The following is a 23167-nucleotide window of genomic DNA, read 5'->3' as shown; positions in this document are numbered from 1 at the left end:
ACATGACTTCATTACCAAAACCACCCAGGCAGGCGGTGTGAAGGAATGGGCCCACCAGCTGCAGAAACCTGCCTTCTGCAAGTTTTCATCAGCTAATGAGGGGTATGCAAATGAAAAGCTTATGGGATTACAGCTTGTCTGACAGCGGTTCGCCCCGAGTGCTGGAGGACTAATACAGGTGTTAGTAAACGGGTTATTAGGCCCGGCCTAATTTAGGCCTATTCATGCTAGCTTGCACTCTTAGCCTCAATGTTTGTCCTCCTGCTGGGGGCCCACCAGGAGCCACCTTTAGGCCTGCGGTGGGTCTGACGTGAAGGCCTACTAAAGATATGAAGTTAATAAATCCGGCCATTGGGTGTTTAGGCATACCCAGCAACGTAAGAGTGGCCTCCAGGAGGAGCTTTTCTTCCTCCCCCACAGGCGGGAAGGGCCTGAGAGACAGCTGTGAAGCAGTGAGAGGGGATTTTACCAACATGATTCATCACTTGTTACTGGCTTTCCAGACTCTATCAGGCAGATGCTATCTGGGAGTTGTACCTAGCCCATCTTATTTTTTCCTTGGTGGCTCGACACCATGACTCAGTTTCCCATCTGCAGAGGGGTGTGCCCTGTAGTCCTGTACAGCCTGTCTGCAGAACATGCAGCTAAGGACGGGAATCTGAGGACGACTGGCTTCAGCTGGATGGTTTCCTTGAAGAGGTCACTACCAGACAGGGTCAGATGCCCATCTCTGCCAACCCAAAGCCTAAAATGGTCCACACTCCTTCTCTGCAATTCTGAAATCCCCAAAGCTCAGGAAATCAAAGTGTTTTGGTTTTGTTTCAATAATTCATCTGGCAGAAAAGCCTGGCATGAACAGATGTGAGACTTCTTATAATCTTTCTATCTCATTGAATGTCAGGGGACCCAGGTTCCATCTCTGGTTGAGGAACTAAGATCCTGTATGCCATGTCCCACCAATACAGGAGACCCAAGAGATGTGGGTTTGATCTCTGGGTCAGGAAGATCCCCTGAAGGATGTCATGGCAACCCACTCCAGTATTCTTGCCTGGAGAATCCCATGGACAGAGGAGCCTGGTGGGCTACAGTTCACAGGGTCACAAAGAACTGGACACGACTGAAGCAACTGAGCATGCATGTACACGCATGCATAACCAGTGTAAGGATGTTAAACAGAACACAGGGAGAGACTGACTGCCTGGAGAATCTGGGACAACCTCCTGGAGAAGGTAGCATCAATAGATTAACTGATTTATTTAACAGGTTTTCATTAAATACCTATGTGTGGCAAGAACAATGTAAGACATTGATTTACAAAGAACTAGGCACACAGAGAGTGGTGTTTGGTAGACAGTTAACAATCAATTCTCCATAAGGACCTGGATTTGTAATGTCTGATGGTTTCTGTGGATTAAACATTCCTACTCTGGCTGATAGTCACACAGCCAATGTGATGTCAATCTGCTTGCAAAAATTCCTGAAAAGTTAACCATGAGCTCTTGCAAGCCAGTACCACCTGACTTCAGCACACCGCTGGACATAGGCCGCGCCCTCATGTTACTTACAGTTTTGTGCAATAGCTCTCGGAGGGGGTCTTTGAGATCAAAACTATTTCCACAGTATTCTAAGCTACTATCTCCCTTTTTCCCACTATGTTGGTTGACATTTGCACTGATGGTGCAAAAACAGTGGTGATAAAACTGGAGGCTTACTGTGAATGAAGGCCTGGCTCAGCTAGTATCGGCTTTCTTCATGACTGCACACTTGCAGGGAAAAAAAAAAAAATTCCAGGTTCCTTTATGGATTTCCTTGAGGAAGGAGTTCAAATTATTAATATTGTCAAATTTTGGCCCTTGAGTACGTGTTTTTAACATTCTGTGTAGTGACCTGGGAAGTAATATATAAAGCGTTCTTCATACCAAAGCATGATGATGACCTCAAGGCAAAGCATTGTGTGATTGTTCAACCTGTGAGCTGAACGGACTGCTTTTCTGGTGAAACACAATTTTTACTTGAAAGAGTATTTTCTTGCAAATGAATGAAGTGGGCCTGACATTTCAAGGGAAACAATTGACAGTACTTCTTGGTGATGATAAAGTTTTAAAAACTGTATCTCAGCCCCGCCTCCGCCCCCCGCATCATGAGCTTGACATATCCCAATAAAAAAGGCTTTCTCAGTAAGATTAGTGGTAAGATTAATGACAACAGTGTTTCAATATTATGTAATGAAATGCATCAACATTTGGAAGATCTGCTTACCTTAGTGAACCAATATTTTTCAAATGACCAATGCTAGTGTTACAAAATCAGACATGGATAAAAGATCCATTCAGAATGTCAGGTGGACTGAGATTTTAATTTAACGCAGTATGAGAATTCCTTTGACATGGTTTCAAATTCCACATGGCAACTAACCTTTCAGAAATCATTGTTTGTCCAGTTTGAGCATAATGTCAAGAATAAAATCCAGTTATCCGCAAAGGTTACTAAAATACTCACTTTTTCCCCAACTACATATCTGTGAGACCAGATATTCTTCATATACTTCAACCAAAAACAACATATTTATTTAAACAGATTCAATGCCAAGGCAGAGATGAGAATTCAGCTGTCTTTTACTAACCTAGACACTAAAGGGACTTGCAAAAAGCGTACCAAATATGTTTTGTTTTGGAAAATGGTTATTTTTTATAAAACATATAATTAGTTTTTAATAAGCTAATAAATATTTTTAAAACTTTTTAGTTTTCGAATACTGTAAATATCAAGAAATAATAACCTTCATCAACAAAAACCTTTGGAGTTCCCAGTAATTGGTAAGAGTGTCCAGGAGTCTGGAGACCAAGAAGTTTGAGAACCACTGGTCTAAAAGAATATTACCATTTGTCTTGGAGAATGGGTAAGAGTTTTCCTAATGAAGATGATGGAAAGGGAAGGCCAAACAGACTGTGTGAGGTTAAGAGAATATTTGCTTGGGTTTCTGCAAGAAGGTCAGTATGTCTGGATTTGAGATGTGTGCCCCAGAGTGCAGCGATGGGGGCAAGGGACAGATTGTGAAGCTGCAGAAGCAGACAGGAGCCTTGTTTGCCCACCTAGGAGTTGAATTTGATGTTCAGATTATTCCAGGCCCCACCATTCCCTTATGTCTTACACTCCCACAGTCCCCATATTTATGCTCTCTTTGTGGTCCTCACAGCAGTGTGAACTTGAGAACACTGCCAGAGGAGGTTCACTCTTCTAACAGGGCAAAACTGGGGACTTCTCAGTGCTTTGTGAGGATCCTCTTTGGACGAGGGTTTTTGAGATGCAAGTCATCTTTGGCATACACAGAAAGAATAGAAGGGTTTGTGTAATGAGCAAATCAGGCTTAGAAAATTTTACATCTGTAATTTTAAATTTCTCTAATTTTCTTTTATGCGGGAAAAAACACTTATGTTATAGCTCCTCCTAGTAAGTTGGCCAGGCCTTTCAAAACACATAGCTTTATAACAAAACCTGTTATAACTTGATTTTCTACAAACTTTCTCTTCTCAGTTCAGTCACTCCATCTTGTCCGACTCTTTGTGACACCATGTACTGCAGCACGCCAGGCTTCCCTGTCCATCACCAACTCCTGGAGCTTGCTCAAACTCATGTCCATCGATTCAGTGATGCCATGCAACCATCTCATCCTCTGTCGTCCCCTTCTCCTCCTGCCTTCAATCTTTCCCAACATCAGGGCCTTTGCCAATGGCTCAGTTCTTTGCATCAGGTGGCCAAAGTATTGGAGTTTCAACTTCACCATCAGTCCTCCCAATGAATATTCAGGACTGATCTCCTTTAGGATGGACTGGTTGGATCTCCTTGCAGTCCAAGGGACACTCAACAGTCTTCTCCAACACCACAGTTCAAAAGCATCAATTCTTCAGCACTCAATCTTCTTTATGGTCCAACTCTCACATCCATAATGACTATTGGAAAAACCATAGCTTTGACTAGACGGACCTTTGTTGGCAAAGTAATGTCTCTGCTCTTTAATACGCGGTCTAGGTTTGTCATAGCTTTTCTTCCAAGGAGCAAGCATCTTTTAATTTCATGGCTGCAGTCACCATCCCCAGTGATTTTGGAGCCCAAAAAATAAAGTCTGCCACTCTTTCCATTGTTCCCCCATCTATTTGCCATGAAGTGATGGGACCGGATGTCATGATTTTCATGTTTTGAATGTTGAATTTATAAAGCCAGCTTTTTCACTCTCCTCTTTCACCTTCATCAAGAGGCTCTTTAGTTCCTCTTTGCTTTCTGCCATAAGGGTGGTGTCATCTGCGTATCTCCTCTGGCAAATAGCAAATTTATCTGCCCATTATGGGAAGAAGTATCTTTTATCCTCCTGGGGATAATCTTACAATAAGTTGGATTTGTTAATTTTTTTGACTGTTACTTATTTTCCAAGGAATATTGTAACATACTAAAAAGCCAAGAGGGAGGGAGAGAGAGAGACGAAATGACCTCTAATCTCCGTACTACACTGTTTTTATTATTTTTTCATGGTGCCTCTCAAAGTTGGCCCACAAGCATACACAATTATAACACACTTGTTATCATAGCAAAAAAATGATTTTATATTCTACCCTTTCTTTTAATTAAGGCAAGGAGAAAAAGGGATATAACCAAGTTCTATTTGCAATTCCTTCTATGCATTGATTGCCACTAATGCTTCTGGCAACCCTCTCCCCACAAATGTACCTTTCTTCCAGATCCATATGGTTAAAATTTGTAGTTTATAGGGTTTGGAATTAGTTTCTCGTACAGTCACTTTGGTTTTACAAATTTTCTGGCCTATCATTGTAAAATCAAGCTGAACTCCTACCTGTTTGGTGCCAAGTTCATATGAATTTGCTGTGTGATCCTTTGCATTCCATCACTGCTAACATCTTCAAAATTCAGAAAGGTGATATGCACATTCTGGTTCCAGATAAATTTGACCAGAGGCCTTTTCAGAGTATGTTGTACAAACATCTGAAGAAATACTGTTTTCTCCCTTCAAAATGTCATTTTCCAGGTTCCTGATCTCATTCCTACAGAAGTGCTTTTGAATAACAATTTGGCCAAAGCCAATGTTTAAGGACTTCGATGCATGACTGAGGACAATTTTTCTGGCCTTGGAATGTGTAGGGTTAGAGGGTGAGGGGAGGGCAGGCGTCCAATGAGTTTCTTTCCTCATACTCTGAAATTGTTCCCTTCTTACCTGCCCTTGCCTCAAACCTAGTTTTTACTGAAAAATTCATTGCTCTTAAAAGAGCTATTAAAGCGTTTAGATGTCAGGGTATCAGGCAACCACTTGTATTCTTGGTGCTTCTGTTTGCTCTCAGGAAAAGTAATTCCAAATAAAAGTTATTGAACAAGGAGTCTTGCCAGCATAATGTTGGTTCTCAGAACACAAATGAGCTTGTGTGTGTGTGTGTGTGTGTGTGTGCGCGCGCGTGCACGTGTGTCTGTTTATCTGTAATAGTGTCCTCAAAATACGGGGAAACTTTTTAATCTTTTTGGTTCCCTTGGAGAAGAGAGGACCTAACTAAATTTCCCGAATTCTTCCACACAAAAGTCTTGTTTTGTTCCCTAAATACTTTTGCTGTTGGAAATAAAGAACTCAGCAGACTAAATCCTTCAACAAATGTTTCAAACACCTCGTTTGGGCCAACACCTTGTCCTGGGATTGGCCTGTTAACCTTTCACCCTTTACCCAGCCTGCCATGGGGCAATGATCCTCTTAGAGTCCTCCCCAGAGAAGGCTGCAACGTAGGATGCTGCTTAAGTCTATTTAACCTGGGGATTTGGGGAGGCAGCTTTTCCACAGTGCATTGTTCATCATCTCCATTTGTTTTCTATAGTTCTTCCCAATTAATTGGCCAGGACTTTGAAAACACATGTGATTTTTAAGGCCTTGTAGGCTGTTCCTCTATTTTGAATGGAGAAACCAGAGTAGGTTCATGATTTATAAATGTCATTCTGCTTACATACTCAGAAATAGTCCATAAAGAAATAGGGGGTCACATGTATTACAACATATGTAAGCAACAATAACTGGCGTTTGTAACATGCTTTAGAATTTACAAGCTGTTTTCTCTGTCTGATTTATTTAGCTCCTTACAATGAACCTGTGGAGTAGGTGATAATTATAAATGCCCATTTTACAAATAAGCAAACTGAAGTTGAGGGAAGTAAAGGGCGTTTCTGAAGTTGCTTGGTTAGGTAAAACTGATTTTATTGCCTGTTTCCACTTGGTTTTTTCACCTTACGAATAATAAGCTTTCAATAATTTGCTTTTTCACTTGATTAACTTATTTTTATCAATAAACAACAGCTAACCAAGGAAAGCAAAATTTACCATAAGTCTGTTCTAACAACAACCAACTCTCTGTTCTAACAACAGAGCATTGGCAAGCACATAGAAAAGGAAAACTGCAGTGTTGGAGTCAAATAGAAAAATCTGAAAAAAAAAAAAAAGATACAGTGCATTTGAGAGCTTATCATATGAGACATAGCATTCTATTTCAGTAAACATAGACATTCCATTTTATAAATGGTATTTTCTCTCCTCTCAGAAGAAAAAGACCCCTTAATTCGTATCTTATGTAAGAATTACAGGTGGATTAAATATTTCAACATTTTAAATAAATTGGAAAAATTTGAAAAATATTTGAAGGAAACCTGTTATATGAGAGACCATCTTCATCACAGGAAACCAGGAAGCCATGAAGGAAAAGAAATGTTTTTTTTTTTTAACATGGCAAAATACACCATGACAAAATCAAAAGCAAGTAGTAGCTTAGAAAAAATATGAAATGTATGGCAAACAAAACCAATATTTCTACCAGACTAAACATTTTAAAAGGTACCTTAAAATTTACCAAATGATATGAACAGGAAATTCACGTAAGAGGAAATCCCAAAGTCTCAAAACAGAAGGAAAAAAAGCTTAACCTTAATAGTCAGGAAGATGCCAAATATAATAACAATGACGTACCATTTTGACCCATAAAATTGACAAAGAATAAAAAGAACAATACTGTTGTGAATTGGAGAAGATGCTAGAGAACCAGCATTCCCATAAATTTATGGAGTATGGAAATTTGTCCATTACTGTAACCTTTGGGAAAGCAGTCTGGCAATATCTATTAAAATATTCTTCATTTTTATATGTTAGAATTGCATTTGGCCTGACAATCCTACTTTAAAAAAATACATTCCACAGAAACAAAAACAAGAATAAGATTTGAAGTTCAAGGGTGTTTGTTATAACAATACTTATCATCATAAAAACAAAACTGAAATAAAATTGGAAATATTCAATAATAGTGGTATATGGTGACTGGTCAAATAAGTGAGTGTGTCTATTCTATAGACTATTTTTCAGCCTCTAAAAAAAGTAGATTGCCTTTATCCTTTAACCCAGGTGAACCATGATGTATTTAGTAAAAAACAGAAACGAATATGGCATGCCATATTTTTACTTTTTAAAACTTTACACGTGTGTGTGTATGTGTGTCTATCTATATGTATTTTGAACTTATCTAAGTCAGCTTAGACATGTACCACTCTTAGGGGCATATCGGTCTAAGAAGTCAATACTAACTTCTTAATAGTTCCAGGCAGGTAAAGGTAGTTAGTCTTCGATAATCTCACTACTGGGCTATAGTAAAAGCAAGTGTCTGACTCAATTCTGCTGCATAAATAAACACTTTTAGCAAACAAGCATAAACAAGGCCTATCGCTAGTTCTGGAAGCTTAGTTAAGCCCTCTAGTTGCTTTACTCACTGTCTTGCACAGCAGGTTCCCTTGAGCCTGATGGGACAATACTGCAGGGCTGGGATTCTGTTCTCTTTATGGTCTTTTGGGTCATCAGAAATCCCCCCAGAACACACTGGACAGTACCCTTTAGGATCAGGCCTCAGACACCAACCCTAAGGGAGAAGGCTGCAGACCTTGCTGGAGTCTTAATCTCTGTCCATACAAGGAAATGCAGTGTCTCTAAAAGACTTTGGATAAGCCATATACAATTGAATACCACCAATTTCACCAATAAGAGGGTATTTTAACCTCTATGATGCTAAAAAGCTACTCATTTCCCCTGTGAAAAATCCATTCCTGACTTTCACTATACAATCAATCAGATGTTCTTGCATCCACAAAAAAGATGAAAATCACGGAAGCAGTTATAACAGCCACATCTGGGTCACAGAAACTAGCTGTTCTTGGCTTGTGACTTCAACCAACCAACACACACATAATACCATCCTGTCTGGGTCCAAGCATTATGAAACAATTTAGCTATATATTAATTGTTTCATAGAGAGGAAGAGGAAGATTCCACATAAAAGTAATTCATGTTGGCTGGGTAGAAATGGAAGGAGAGTGGAGATAAAGAGAATATTAACTTATTCTTTTTTAAAGGGTGTTCCATTATCTTTTTAAATTGAAGTTTAGCTGATTTATAATGTTTGTTAATTTCTGCTATACAACAAGTGACTCAGTTATACACATATGTACATTTTTTTAAACATTCTTTTCCATTATGGTTTATCCTGGAGATTGGATATAGTTCCCTGTGCCATACGGTAGGACTTTGTTGTTTATCCATTCTGTTGTTTTTGACTGAGCTGCATGGCATACAGAGCTTCCTCCATCAGGGATGGAACCTGTACCCTCTGCGCTGGGAGCGAGCAGTCTTAACCACTAGACCACCAGGGAAGTCTTTTAACTTTATCATTTATAGACCTTTATGTTATTTTATGTGGCACAACATACTTATATTATTTTTGTACTTTTAAAATCTTAGAAACATGTTTTAAAAAGATGCAATAACTTTACAAAAATAAAAGCAAGATTGCCTTTGCAGGTATTCTTTCTTCCAGATGGAACTTCTCTGTCACCGTTTGTATCATCAGGAGTCTCTTCCTCCTCCAGTTCTCAGTTTAAACCCTACATCCTTTGGGAAGTCTTTTCTAACTGTTGCAGATTGTCACAAGCTTGTTTTGTATGCTGCTACAGCACCCTAACCGTTTCCTAGCTGAACACTCATGACAACGCTTATTTTTTTTCTGTTAAGTTATACATTTTATGAGAGCAGGAGTTTGGCCTTATTAAGTATGCCTCCTAACACTATGCCTAGCAATCATAGACACTTGAAAAATATGTGCTGAATTTATGAAAGAAATCATGGATGAATGAATGTCAAGATATAGTATTTAGGTTTTTTTTTGTAATTTACATTTACAGTGTTTATGAAATAGACCTAATAGGATTTCAAACTTTCTGGCTCAACTAGTTTCTTACTATCATTTCATGAGAAAAGATATGGATCACCAGCATAATTTTCAATACCAACATTTGTAATCCATAGGGACAGTGTAAAATTCTCTTCCTATAATTAATAATCAAGCATCATAGACTAGTAGAAATTACACTACTTCAGACCTATATGAATGGGCTCACCATTCATTAAATGTGGAATTCTGGAAGCGACACTGAACCACTCCCTCTAAGTTTCAAATCCATCATCATCTATAAAATTGAATAAAAATTGCTACTGCAAAGGCTTATGGCAAGGATCGAATGAAATAATATATGTGAAACACTGTTAACTATAAACTGAGGGATACAATGTATTTTGATTAGAATGAAGTTGGAATAAGTCTCATTTTTCCTTCTGGAACATTAAGGTTTATCAATCGTTAGGTCCTAGATGCACCACATTTAATCTTTCGGGCACATCAGAAGGGAAGAATCATAAAATAAGAGTTAGAACAGATCGCAGAATCCTAGTTCACCCTCCCCATTTTGTCATGAGGAAAACCAAGGTCCAGATAAATTGTATGACTTTACTCGGGCCACAGGGCAAGTTGGTTCAACTGAGGTCATCATATCCAAAGGATCATCTTAGTATCTTTTTCTAATTTACTTTTGTGTGTGTGTGCTGCAAAAAGAAACTCATTTCAGACAAAACTTGCCTTGCTTTGATAGAAAGAAATACTCTTAATCCCAAGCACAACACAAAGGCTTCTTTGAGGAATTTACTTGTGGATTGAGGAGTGAATTCAATTATTGCAATGACAAATGCAAATTTCCCTGAAAAAAAGAGTGTCATCTGTTGGGCCATTCATAAATGAATCTTACTATACACTCTTCATGAGCTTGTGCAAGTCTTATGCAATGCCAGTGAAACAAATATTAACAACTAGAGAACCACAAAAACTCTGAAGTCTGACACAATATAAAGAAAAACCATGAACCACAGACCTGGCCTTCCCATTGATTTTGTGATTGCGGGAATTGTTTTGGGAAGAGAGCTTAGGGTTTTGGTTTTAGTATGGTGATAATAATGACTCCTTCCATTTCTGAAGGCCTTCAGAATTTTCAAAGCGAGATCACACACATTCCCACTTTGATCCTCACAACAGCCCTGTGATGGAAGCATGCAATTTTCTAAGAAAATCCACTCATGTTTTTCAACTGATCTCCTCTTTTGTTTCAGGCATATTGCTACTCAAGGAGCTACAAGTCTCAAGTGTGAAGGGTCAGAATAATTCAGAAAGACAAACATAGTGGTCGAGTTTTTCTGAAGGAGCTGTGTGTGTGTGTTTATGTGAAGTGATAAAGAAATAATAAAACAAGAAAACGTGGGAGTGGAGGAGAATCCTGGTAGCCTATGGGACTAGACAACCGACAGCAACCGGATTTACTGTTTTAAATGTTCTATTTTTATGCTTCTCTTAAGATAAAGCTAAAGACTTTGTAGCTTCAGTTTTAGGGAATTTTTAAGTTGTGGCCGTGGTTGTTGTGGTTGGATCACTTCTTTAGTAACTGACATCACTAGCTATGTGATAGCACACATTTGGGACAATATACTGTGGCCTCTGGAATCAGAGTATCTGAGTTCAAATCCCACATCCAAAACTTACTAGTTGTGTGAGATGTTGTGTGAGGCACCAAATCTTGCTGCCTGGTTTCCTTTTCTGAAAAATGGGCATAATAATAATACCTACCTAATAGGGTTATTGTGAAAATGGGATGAGTATTAATAAAGGGCTGAGAACAGTCTGATACAAAGTAAGTACCATACACTCTGCCCTCAGTATCTGCAGGTTCTGAGTCTGCAGATTTAACCAACCACAGATCAAAAATATTACAAAATATATTTTTTCATACAGTTCCAAAGAGCAAAACTTGACCTTGCCAACCAGTGATGACTATTACAAAGTATTTGCATTGTATTGACAATGATAAGTAACCTAGAGATGATTTAAAGTATCAGGAGGATATATGTAGGTTATATGCAAATACTATGCCATTTATATGAGAGACTTGAGCACCCAAGGGAGGACTGTATGTGTGTGCTATCATCTTCATTGTTTGTGAATCTATGTTCCCAGCCTCTCCTTTCACTAGATATTAGAGTATGCGTGTTGTATGTATATAGAGTATGTGTCTTATGATGTACAAGGCTTCAAAGCTTGAGATCAATATTTTCTGAACCTTTTCACACAACATTGGTGTGAAAGTATTTCACAACTTGGTTTAGAATTTCTTACACTGGGATTAAGAGTCATGGTTTGAGAGCCAGATGACATGCACAAAATTTTTCCTCCATGATTTTCAAGCTGTGTGATCTTGAGCAAGTTATTTAATCTTCCTGGAGCTGAGTGTAATAATGTTACCTATCCCACTGGGTTGTTTTCAGGGTTAAATGAGATAATACAATCAAAACATTTGCCAAAATGGTTGCCAAGTAGTTATGGAATTTCTCTCGGTCATCATAGGAGGAGAAGGAAGAGGAGAAGGAAGAAGAGAAGTATACTTGCACTCAGAAACTAAACTTTCATTTTTTTAAAAAAGGGAATCAAAAGAATAGCTCAAGTGTAACAGGTGCTTGCTATTTGTGCTGAGTCTTATGCTAAACTCTGTATGTGCCTTATCTCCCTTAATTATATTGTTATAATAGTATTATATATTACATATACAATAACATATGTGATATTATTGATATACATATATTGCACATATACCTCCTTTTGGGGGCTTCCCCAGTGGCTCAGCGGTAAAGAATCCACCTGCAATGCAAAAGACGCAAGAGACCTGGATTCTATCTCTGGGTTTGGAAGATCCCCTGGAGGAGGGCACGGTGACCAATTCCAGTATTCTTGCCTGGAGAATCCCATGGATAGAATAGGCAGGCAGGCTACAGGCCCTAGAGTTGGACACGACTGATGCTACTGAACAGACAGACATATACCTCTTTCATCTCTGACACAATTTTGATGTCATTTTTTTCCCTCTGTTTTTTCCCTGACCAATCATTGTCAGCAGGCCTAGACTTATGACACTTTGGTACAAATGCTAAAATAGTGAGAACCATGTTAGCTTCTTCAGCAGCTCATCAAGACCAAGTCCATCCTACAGTCCCCTGGTGAGGAAGGGCATTATGCATCAAACTGCTCTTAATAGAATACATCTTCTGTAATCAACAGTGTGTTCACTTAGTATCCTTCCCTCCCGCACTGGTTAAGTGGAAAAAGTACAGATGGAGAAGGAAAATTGAAATTTCTCATTTTAGTTGGTAATATAGCTTGGACGGAATCTTTGAGAAGTTTCTGTTAGAATCTCTGGTGTTCTTTGAAAGCTAAAACTGACTTTAAGTAGATAAACTGCTAGCCTGGAAGGCAACTTTGAAGGCATTGCTCATTCTTTTGCTCTAAAGCCCATTCTGGGTTGTTTGTATGCTTGTTACAGGTGGCGTTGTATATTTAGTTTTTTAATTGAAGTATAGTTGAGTTACAAGATCATGTTAGTTTCAGGCGTACAGCAAAGTGATTGAGTTATATGTATGTATTTTTAAAGATTATTTCCCATTATAAACTAAGATGTTACAGTTCCCTGTGTTTTATAGTAAATCCTTGCTTGTTATCTATTTTATGTACAATAGTTTGTATTGGTTAATCCCTCCCCCTTTCCCCTAATTTATCTCTCCCTTCTTTCTCCTTTGATAACTATAGTTTTTTGTATATTTAATTTATCGATGTTATGAAAAGTTTGACTTGAGTTTTATGCTTCATTTTCATAAGCAAACTGAAATAAATAATGCAGAAAATTTGGGGCAGAAATTACCTAGCACTGCAACGATCAAAATGTTCCATATCGACAATGTTGTCACTAGCCACATGTGACTGTTGAGCACTTGAAATGTAGCTCTTGCAACTGAGGCATTAAATTTTAATTATTTTAAACTTATATATAAATAGCCAGGTAGCACTATTATCTGTGGTACCATGGCTGCTTCTTTTAAGGTCTGATCACTGAGAGGACCCAAGAGCCATGAAAGGGTCTGGAAGAAGCAAAACCCAAAAGTAGTAGCAACAGCAAATAGCGATCTAGCGCCCAGATCTTGGCTCCTAAATACCATTCTCTATCAAACAGAATCAGGACGCTTGAGAAATGACTGATTCAAGAGCTGGACAAGAAAAATATAAGATGACCCTGGAACTTATTGAATACAAAAGCAAAGATGTGTTCAAAGACTAATGGGGACATGATGAAAAAACACAGAAGATTTCTGGTTTTGGTCAGAATGGAATAAGCATAATACACCCCATTGTTTTCTCTGACTACAACTAAAAATTGTGGGTAGAACGTGTAAAGCAACTGTCAGAGGACTCTGCGAGGGGGATCAGAGCAGGAGGACTGGGTAGGGAAGCCAGTCCTTGAGGGACAGGCCGGCTGTGGATCTCCTAGGTTGCTGCCTTTGTCCCTCCTGGACAGCCTGTCCCAGACTCGGGGGCACCCTGAAACCTACAAGTAGATACAGATGTAAAAGGCTCTGAGGAAAGTTCATGCTTTCAAGGACCTGTAGGAGAGAATCCTGTGGGACAGAGGTCTTTTAATGTTCCCTGGCTTACTCCAGGCAAGAGCCAGTAAGGAAACAGCAGACCTCTCTCCCCACCTGTGTGGCAGCAGCAGCAACGGAAGTGGCCCCAGGAGGGTGAAGCGCTTGGGATTCTCCCCACCCTCTACCAGGTGAGTTCCAGCGAAGAAGGGACACCCTTTTCCCCACATTCGTATGGTGGAGGTGGCTGCTTCCGGACTGAGCCTTTGTGAGTTTCTGACACACACCAAGAGCAACACAGGCACATTATTGAGATACCCTTTTTGCTGTGGCCAGCCATTCAAGATGGTTGTATCTGCCTGAGCTGGAAAACATGAATCCTTTATCAACTCTTTAGGCCGTACAAACAAAGGAAGGGGACCAGGCTTTCCTGGTGGCCCAGTGGTTAGGAGTCCACCTGCCAATTCGAGGGATATGGGTTCGATCCCTCGTTCGGGAGGAATCCACAGCTACAAAACCCAGGCACTTAGAGACTGTGCTCTGCAACGGGAGAAGCGACAGCAGTGAGAAGCCCGTGCACCGCACCCGGAGTAGACCTGTTCTCCACAACTAGAGAAAGCCCACACTCAACAACGAAGACCCAGTGCAACCAAAAACAAAAGAGTGACAACAAAGAAAAGGAGGAAGGAGATGGAATACAGAATAGGAAATATCATTGGGATGCGGGTAGAACCATAGAACAGGGAAGCCAGACCTGCTCTGCTCTTCCTTCCTGTCGTGCACTCTCCATCTGGCTCTGTTGGAGACGGCCATTGACTGAGACGCAGCCTGGAGGTAAGAAAACATCACCTGTTTCCTACCTCAGGCTTTTATTTTGCTTAGCAGAGGCTGAAGTGTCACCTACTATCAGAGTGAGAATTCGTTAAATTGGGAAGACTGTTGCTAAGAGACAGAAACCGCAATGGTGATGTCTACACGTAAGGATCACAGATAAGATCTCAGACTTTGGACCTGAGTTCAGGGTCACGGAATACTAACGGGAGCAGCCAACTGCAATTTTATGTGTTGTTATTGCCAGAGAGGTCAGAAGCTTGCAGAATAATGTCTTGAAATCAATCAGCTTTTTGTTTTTTTAGTTGGAGGAAAATTGCTTTACAGTGTTGTGTTGGTTTCGGCCACACAACAATGTGAATCAGTCATAATTTTTATGTGTATATCCCCTTGTCAACCAGCTTTTTTGGTCAATACCTAGATGCCAGAATTCAAACTTACAGGAGAGAATGGCTTAACAGTAGAGCCTTCAGAGGAGAAGGCAATGGCAACCCATTCCAGTGTTCTTGCCTGGAGAATCCCAGGGACAGGGGAGCCTGGTGGGCTGCCGTCTATGGGGTCACACAGAGTTGGACACGACTGAAGTGACTTAGCAGCAGCAGCAGCAGCAGCAGCAGCAGCAGCAGCAGCAGCAGCAGCAGCAGAGCCTTCAGAATAGGAATTCCACTAGAATATACCTCCCTGGAGTGGCCATGGATGCCAAGGATAATCAAATATCTGCCACTTGCAACTTAAAAAGCCTTTACTAATACAAACAGAACTTTGGTTCTTTTTTTCCCTTGCAAGTTGTCTCAGCTTGTCTTGTTTTCTCATGGATTCCCAGTTCCAATATCTCTCTTTGGGTCATCCTTCCAGTTTCATCCCAGCCTTCAGAGAAGAAGGGGAAATGGTGTTCTCTTTGAACCCAGCTGACATCTTGATTTTCCAGTCATGACCTGGCACCTTTTTCCCACTTCAAGAAATACCCTAGCTTTGATGAGCATCATCACTGCTGACTATAGCTTCCATCTTATGTGTAAAATGAGAGTTTGAACTAGATGAGTTTTCAAGTTTTTTCCAGATTCCTCTAGGGCACGGGACTCAGGCAGATCATTAACTAAAGCGCACCCAATTTAAGGAGCCATGGCATATGAATGGGTCCCTCTAATTTCCTGGCACAAAGCCATGCTTATAGTAGGTTTCTTAGCGACTATTCTATTGATTATTAATCTGGGGCAAAGCCCACACAGCTAAAGCTTTCTCCATATAGGTTCATTTTGCCTTACTATTCTTGCCTTGGGCTGTTGTAGTCTTCTGATGGAGATCTTAAATTAACAAACTTATTTCACGTCTGGAACTAAGACAACCCTTCCTGTTCTCGCCATTCCAAATGAGGACAATTTCATCCCAATCACTCCAAGATCCCTCGCCTCCGAAAGCTCAGATTCCAATTAGCCTCCACTGGAGATTAATCAACAATACAATAATGACAGATAAAAAGACGAATTCTGTGGCCAAGAGAATCACTTTAATTAATTTAATCCCAGCTGAAAGATCAGCTGTATTCAGGCCTGCACACCAGCAGGGCCCATTTATCCCAGTCTGTCCCTTCCTTGAAAACCAGGGTGTGCTTGGGAGCCGGCACTTAAACAACAATGAGAAACAGATTGTACTGTCAGGCTTCATTAAAGGTCATCATTAGTATTCCAATTTGAAGACAGTCATTCCAGCTCAACCTTTTACCAGTTCTTCCCCTGGTGCATTTGTGAAGTTTGGTTCAGCTGCGAAACGGAAAAATTCTCTCTGGGCTCCCAGCGTCGGGATGGGTATCATTTGATGCCTGTCGGCTGTGCAGCTTAAAGGGCAAATCCCCTGGGGAAGGGATGGTCTGGGACTCTATTTGAAAATCAGGTCATGTGCAGCTGCCTATAAGCCAGACATTTCAAGGAATGGAACTTTCTAGGACTCAGCCATAGCAATCAAAAATAGAATAGCTTCATCTTCCCCAGGAGCTTATTTCCACTGTTTTCTTGCAAAAAAAAAAAAAAGGCTGAAAGAGATTTTTGAATGGAACCAGAGAGAATGAAAAGTAGGAATCAGAGCAAAGTTGGAAATTGCTCTGGGCCTAAGGCTCCAGAGAACGTCAGGAGATGAGCCTGGTAGACCTTTAAAGGCAACGACCCCCAGAGCACAATCTCAGCTGGCTTAGAGGAGCCTGTTTGCAGGACTGCTTACGTCACACAAAATGTGAAATTTTAATTTTCTTTCTCTGCAAACTGCCAGTGTTTTTTTTTTTTTAATTGGGGGATAATTGCTTTACAGTGTTGTGCTGGTTTCTGCCATACAACAACATGAATCAGCTGTAAGTACACACTCATCCTCTCCCTCTTAAACCTCCCTCCCAACTCCTACCCTATAAACTGCCAATTTTTAATTGCTTTCACTCTGCTGAAGCAGTTTTTATCTGTAGGTGATTATGTGCACAGAAGTGACATTTTACATTTTTTTTTTCTGTTTTTAACTTTTTTCCTAGTAAGTAGAACAACAGCCTAGCCTGTTTGGGGAATTAGGTCATCTGTACCAGGTGCTGCTTGTCACCTTTCTTCTCTGACTTACTCCTCTCAGAGCTTTTCAGTCCCTTACTTGATTGTTATTTTTTTCACCTTTTCCACATGCTTTTTTTCATACCTCATTTGGTGCCAGTCCGTGCTGTTCCTTTCTAAAACTAGTGTCTCTTTTGCACTAGGTTCTAATCTCCAAATGAATGAGCCCCCAGAATCAACCTCTATCCTTTACTCCCTCCCCTCCCTTCTTTCTCTCTCCTCCCTCCCTCTCACTCTCTCTCCATCCTCTCTCTCTCTTTTTTCAAATTGGTAAACAACATGTAGGAGAGATAAAGTTTAAAGACATAAGTAGAAGAGTCAGTACATCAGCCAGTCTTGTCAACAGCCACCCAATATCTGGACTGGTACTGGAGTGGTCTCTCTGGGGACATATTAACAAAATCAGAGGGAAAGCTAATTTTTAAGCAACTGTGCTTGTAAATGAATCAAATGAAGCCTAAATCTGCTTTGCTGCAGTTGTTTCTGTTTCTCTTGGTGTGTTTTCAGAAGCGGCAACATTTTGAATGGCCCATTGTTAACCCTAAGGATGAAATCTTAACCCAACCTCACAGATCCATCTGGTGAGCTCTACTCTGTCCTTCCAAGCTCAGTCCATGTCAAAACTTCCTTGTGGTTTTCTCTGACTCCTTCTCCCCAGTTAGAAGTAAGAGCAACTTCGTCTGTACCCTGGAGCTCTAAAGTACATCTTGGACAGTAGTGATTTTCACATGTCAGCCTAGCTGCTGTCTTTGTGTCTGTGAGTACCTGGCAAGCGAGGATGGATGGTTGTCATTGGTTTGCTTTGTTTTTTCATCTTTATATGTCTAGCACAGGGCTGGTACAGAAAAAACACTCAGTAAATATTGAATCAAAGAAATTACAATCACCACATGGCCCTTGACCCTCAGTCCACTAGAGTTTATTTCCACAAGGACACAGAATGCACCTGTCTCATTCACTGCTGTATCCTCAGCACCTACCATAGTACCTGGAGATACAGTAAATGATCACATGATCAAAAAATAGCTTTGATCATCCTCCAAGTCTCTATCGTCCTGGAACCTGAAGCAGGGATCATGTTTTAAGCCCCTTCCTCCTCTATCTACAGGGATACTGATGATAATGGAAATCTCTGATATTTGCACTAAACCCTCTAGTTCACAGGGCCTGGCCCTTTATCCTGTCAGATCTGTGTTTTCAATGTCCTTTGAAAGTAGTGGTTGAAGAAAAATGGTGATAATCTCTTGGAATCACTGTTTTGCTAGACAGATCAATCAGCTGACAAGTTCCTGCTGCCTGGGAGAGAGGAGGTGCATGGGTATTTGATGAATGAACAAGTTAATGAAGTGTTTATTTCATGATTTGAATATACAGCTCTGCATTACACGTCCTGGGAAATATCTTTAAAAAAAAAAAAGTATAAGATACAGAATTTGGCAAAATAGGCTCACTTGACTTTCGGCCACCCTGTTTATGTCCTGCCCTTCTACACAATGGGCTTCCCAGGTGGCTCAGAGGTGAAGTATGCCTGGCAGTGCAGGAGATGGTCAGGGAAGATTCCTTGGAGAAGGAAATGGCAACCCACTCCAGTATTCTTGCCTGGGAAATCCCACGGACAGGGGAATCTGGCAGGCTACAGTCCGTGGAGTCGCAAAGAGTCGGATGTGACTGAGCGACTAAATAACAACAACCACCTCTATGCAACAGTGTCTTTCTTACAGCTCTCATCTACTTGGACATCTGTACTCTCTGTTGCAAGTCCTACCAGTCATGTAGAGAACAGATCCAAGAAGTCATTTTTTCTTTAGTGTAAATTAGTGCCAAAAGCTCCCACCACTGGTTGAATTCTGCTTCTCAATTATCAAGGTAGGGTCAAGCACTGAATAGTTAGTCTATAAATTTGTAGAATGTGATAGAAATAGGAGGGATGGCAGAGGACCCAAAGGTGGGCATTATCGGTGGAACAATTTGCAATGTATATTAAGCTAGCAGGGCCTTCTTTGCTCCCATTAAACTCTAACCAGCTACCCTTCCTTCACCTAATCCATGCCACACCCCATGCTTTCTGTAGAACTGCATGATTTAAAATAAATGCTCTTTGTTAGAAACCATTGAGTTTGAGGACAGGCTTATTAGGCCAGCTATCTGGCAATAATAGGTGACTCTCATAGCATCGCACGAGTGACTCAAGAGAGTTGTCTGGGGAGAGTGTGGATGAAGCAGGGGAAGCTGAACGGGTGGCTTAGAATTGTACCCCACTTTTTAATGAGCTTGCTTTACAGAATTTTGTTGTTTTCTGTCAAACATCAACAAGAATCAGCCATAGTGACCCCGCTTTTATCTTCTTTCCTTATCAGGCTCTGAAGAAGTGTGTCTGCAGCAAAAATGTTTTCAAGCCAGTGTGCTATTTGATTTCTAATGATTTTTTTTACAGATTGGAGTTTCTAGGATTCTCTGAAAACTCTCAAGTTCTTATTTTAGATCTCACTGAAGGTAAGTGAATCTCAGACATAAATATTATAAGGATGTTCACCCATCCCTACCTACTGGATCTTTCCTGAACTGTAGAGGTTTTGCTTGCTCAGTAGAGCCCCTGCATGTCATATAAATGGGAAGAATATGAATTTGGAACTTCTTTTGGCTCCTTCTTGGTATTCGTTGGTGGTGCTGTCTGACCACCTGTATCATCTACTTTTAACACCCAGGGAGATGTTTTCCAGAAGCAGGCTCAGTTTTGCCTGGAAAATGCTTTAGTGCAGAGATCTCTGCAGTGGGCATTTGTCATTATTTGGCTACCCAGCATCTAGTCGCATTCCTTAAAAAAAAAAAAAAATGGCTTTATTGGGACTTCCTTGGAGGTCCTGTGATTAAGTCTTTGTGCTTCCACTGCAGGGGCCACAGGTTCGATCCCTGGTTGGGAAACTGATTCCAACACATGGCATGCAGCCAAAAAAAAAAAAAAAATTCTTGAACTGAATAACAATGAAATCGTAACATATCAACTTTAAAAAAAATTATATGGGAAAAGTAACAAAACTTTAAAAAATGGCTAGATATAATTTATATACAAAAAAGGCACATGTTTAATGTATACAGTTTGATGACTTTGGATATGAGCATACACCCATGATACTGTCCCCATAATCAAGGTAATAAGCGTATTCTTAACTTTCAAAAGTTTCCTTGTGTTCCCTCATCCTTTTTTGTGGTAAGAATGCCTAATGTGAGATGTGCCTTCTTAATGTTGCTATGGACATCCCTGGTGGCTCAGCCTGCAATGCAGGAGACCCATATTTGATACCTGGATTGGGAAGGTCCCTCAGAGAAGGGAATGGCTACCCAGTCTAGTATTCTTGGGGTTGCAAACGTTGCCCAGAAGTTCTCTAGAACTTATTCATCTTGCATAATTAAAACTTTATATCCATTGAACACCAACTCCCCATCTTAAGTTCCTGGCAACCACCATTCCACTCTCTGCTTTTAGAAGGTTGACTATAAGTTTGACTTTTTATATTAGTGGAATCCTATGGTATTTGTCTTTCTGGGATTGGCTTACTTAGCTTATCATTTGTCCCAATTTTATCATGTTGTTGTAAACGGTAAGGTTTCTTTCTTTTTTAAGCTGAATAACATTCTTTTGTGTGTATATGCCACCTTTTCTTTATCAGTTCATCTGTTTTTGGACAGTTTGTGTTGTTTGCTTATGTTGGTTATTGTAAATAATGTTCCATTGAACATGGGAAAGTAGATTCCTCTTTAAGATCCTGATTTCAATTTTTTGAGTAAATATGGAGAAGTGAAATTGCTAAACATGGTAGTTCTATTTTTATTTTTTTGAGGAATCTCCATACTGTTTTCCATAGGAGCTATATTATTTTACACTCCCATCTACAGTGTACAAGTGTTCTGATTTCTGTACATTCTTGCCAATATTTATCCTTTTTTTTAAATAGCTATCCTGAAATGGCAACCCACTCCAGTGTTCTTGCCTGGAGAATCCCAGGGACGGGGGAGCCTGGTGGGTTGCCATCCATGGGGTCGCACAGAGTCGGACACGACTGAAGCGACTTAGCAGCAGCAGCAAGTAGGGTGTAAGGGGATATCTCATTGTGGTTTTGATCTGCATCTTCCTGTTGATTCGTGATGCTGAGCACTTTTTCATGTACCTGGTGGCCATGCATATGTCTTCTTTGGAGAAATATCTATTTCCTTTGCCCATGTTTTAATCAGGTAATTTTTTTTTTTTCCGTCTTACCTTCTTATAGGTAAGAAGGCCTCACTTCTTATTTCTTCTCTGGATACTTCCCTTTCATATATAGTCTTCATAGAAGAGAGTAGCTTTTAATTCAGAATCCCCAAATGCCAGATTTCATTCTCTATCTCATGTGCAAAAGAACAGACCTGTGATTTTCATTTGACCATTTGATCAAACACCTTCTCATCATCTCTACCTATTAATAATATCTAGCTAATGAACTCCCCTTTTTTCTAATACAGCCAGAATCTGTTTTTATTGCTGCAATAAAAAATCCCAGTGATATTCTCTGCGGATTCACTTTCTGTCTGCCTCTCCCTCTGTAGATTCCTCTGTGAAGACAGTAGTGTATTGTGTCAAATGTCTGCAGGGAAGGACACAGGCCAAAGAGTCTTGAGTGAAACATCATGTTAAGAGAGTCTCAAACCTCAGTTTCTCTCTGAGGGCCTTTGGAATAAGAATGAATGGATTTGCGCTTTAGTAAGTAGTTGGCTGAATCCCTATAATCGCTGTAAGCTGTGATTGGGAAATCTGGAATAGGACTGTGTACTTTCTGCCTTCCTCTTTCAGGGCTCTCCATTGGTTTCTAATTTTTAGCATGTCTGAGTTATCTGAAATATTGTTCAAACATAAGATTCCTGGACATCTTTCTCTACCATATACCCCAAGATTCTGGTTCAATAGGAGAGTCTGACGAAGATGGTCTCAGAACCATACTCTGAAAAAATCTGGAAGCCAGCCTGAGGATAAAGCCATTACACAAAGAAGGAAAAATTAGAGAAATTCAGAGAAAAATGAAGTTAGAGCCCCAGTCAAGCTGTGCCTGAAGCTTGCTTGAGCTACTATAGTTGTAATGTATTTCTCTTTGGGAAAGAGAATACATTCCTTGTAGTATGTATGCCAAAATTAAAATTGGTTTTCTCTTACTTGTAACTGAATGCACCCCAACTGATATAAAAATACTTTCATTTCAGACATCATATGATTGGATAGTCATCACCACCCCATGAAGAAGGTTGTAGTTTTGTTCCTATTTTATGGATGATGATCTCAGCTTAAAAAGCTGGAATCTTTGCTTAATTTAAAGCAGTTAGAGACAGATGCATGGAGGTGAATCGTATCAAGGCAGAGGGACCCTCTGTTAGGAAAATTAAAAATTTTCCCCTATTCTTACTGGATTCATGTTTTACCACCTTCTTTTAAGTCTTTTCTGAAAATTGGACCCACACTGATATTCATTATGTAAACAGATTCAGTGCTACAGACATAGAATTTAATTATTTTTAAATAGTTTGTTTCAATATTTCTTTTATTTTCTCCAGCTCTACTAGAGAGTAGTGTTCTCCAGTACCACACAAAATACTGGGTTGGTCAAATTCCCAGGTGGTGTTAGTGGTAGAGAACCCACCTGCCAATGCAGGAGATGTAAGAGATGCTGGTCCGATCCTTGGGTTGGGAAGATACCTGGAAGAGGACATGTGACCCACTCCAGTGTGCTTGTCTGGAGAATCCCATGGACAGAGGAGTTTAGTGGGCTATAGTCCATAGGGTTACAAAGAGCTGGACACGACAAAATCAACTTCACAAACACACACACACACATTTGTAATATCTTAAGGAAAAACCCAAACAAACTTTTTGGAT

At 40.1% G+C, this 23167-nt stretch overlaps 1 protein-coding gene across 1 annotated transcript in view; it reads left to right on the top strand.

Moving 5' to 3' along the window:
- Window positions 1-19707: 19707 nt before the first annotated feature.
- HTATIP2 (HIV-1 Tat interactive protein 2) overlaps window positions 19708-23167 on the top strand; it is a 39388-nt gene continuing 35928 nt past the window's right edge. The window contains exon 1 of the mRNA XM_069565328.1: window positions 19708-19761. The gene's annotated coding sequence lies outside the window, so the exon portion shown is untranslated. The remainder of the gene's footprint in view (window positions 19762-23167) is intronic.

Source organism: Ovis canadensis, chromosome 21 (assembly GCF_042477335.2).
Source record: "Ovis canadensis isolate MfBH-ARS-UI-01 breed Bighorn chromosome 21, ARS-UI_OviCan_v2, whole genome shotgun sequence".
Taxonomy (NCBI): Eukaryota; Metazoa; Chordata; class Mammalia; order Artiodactyla; family Bovidae; genus Ovis; species Ovis canadensis.
Note: the sequence above shows the minus strand (reverse complement) of the source record. Positions and strands in the feature narration are given on the sequence as shown.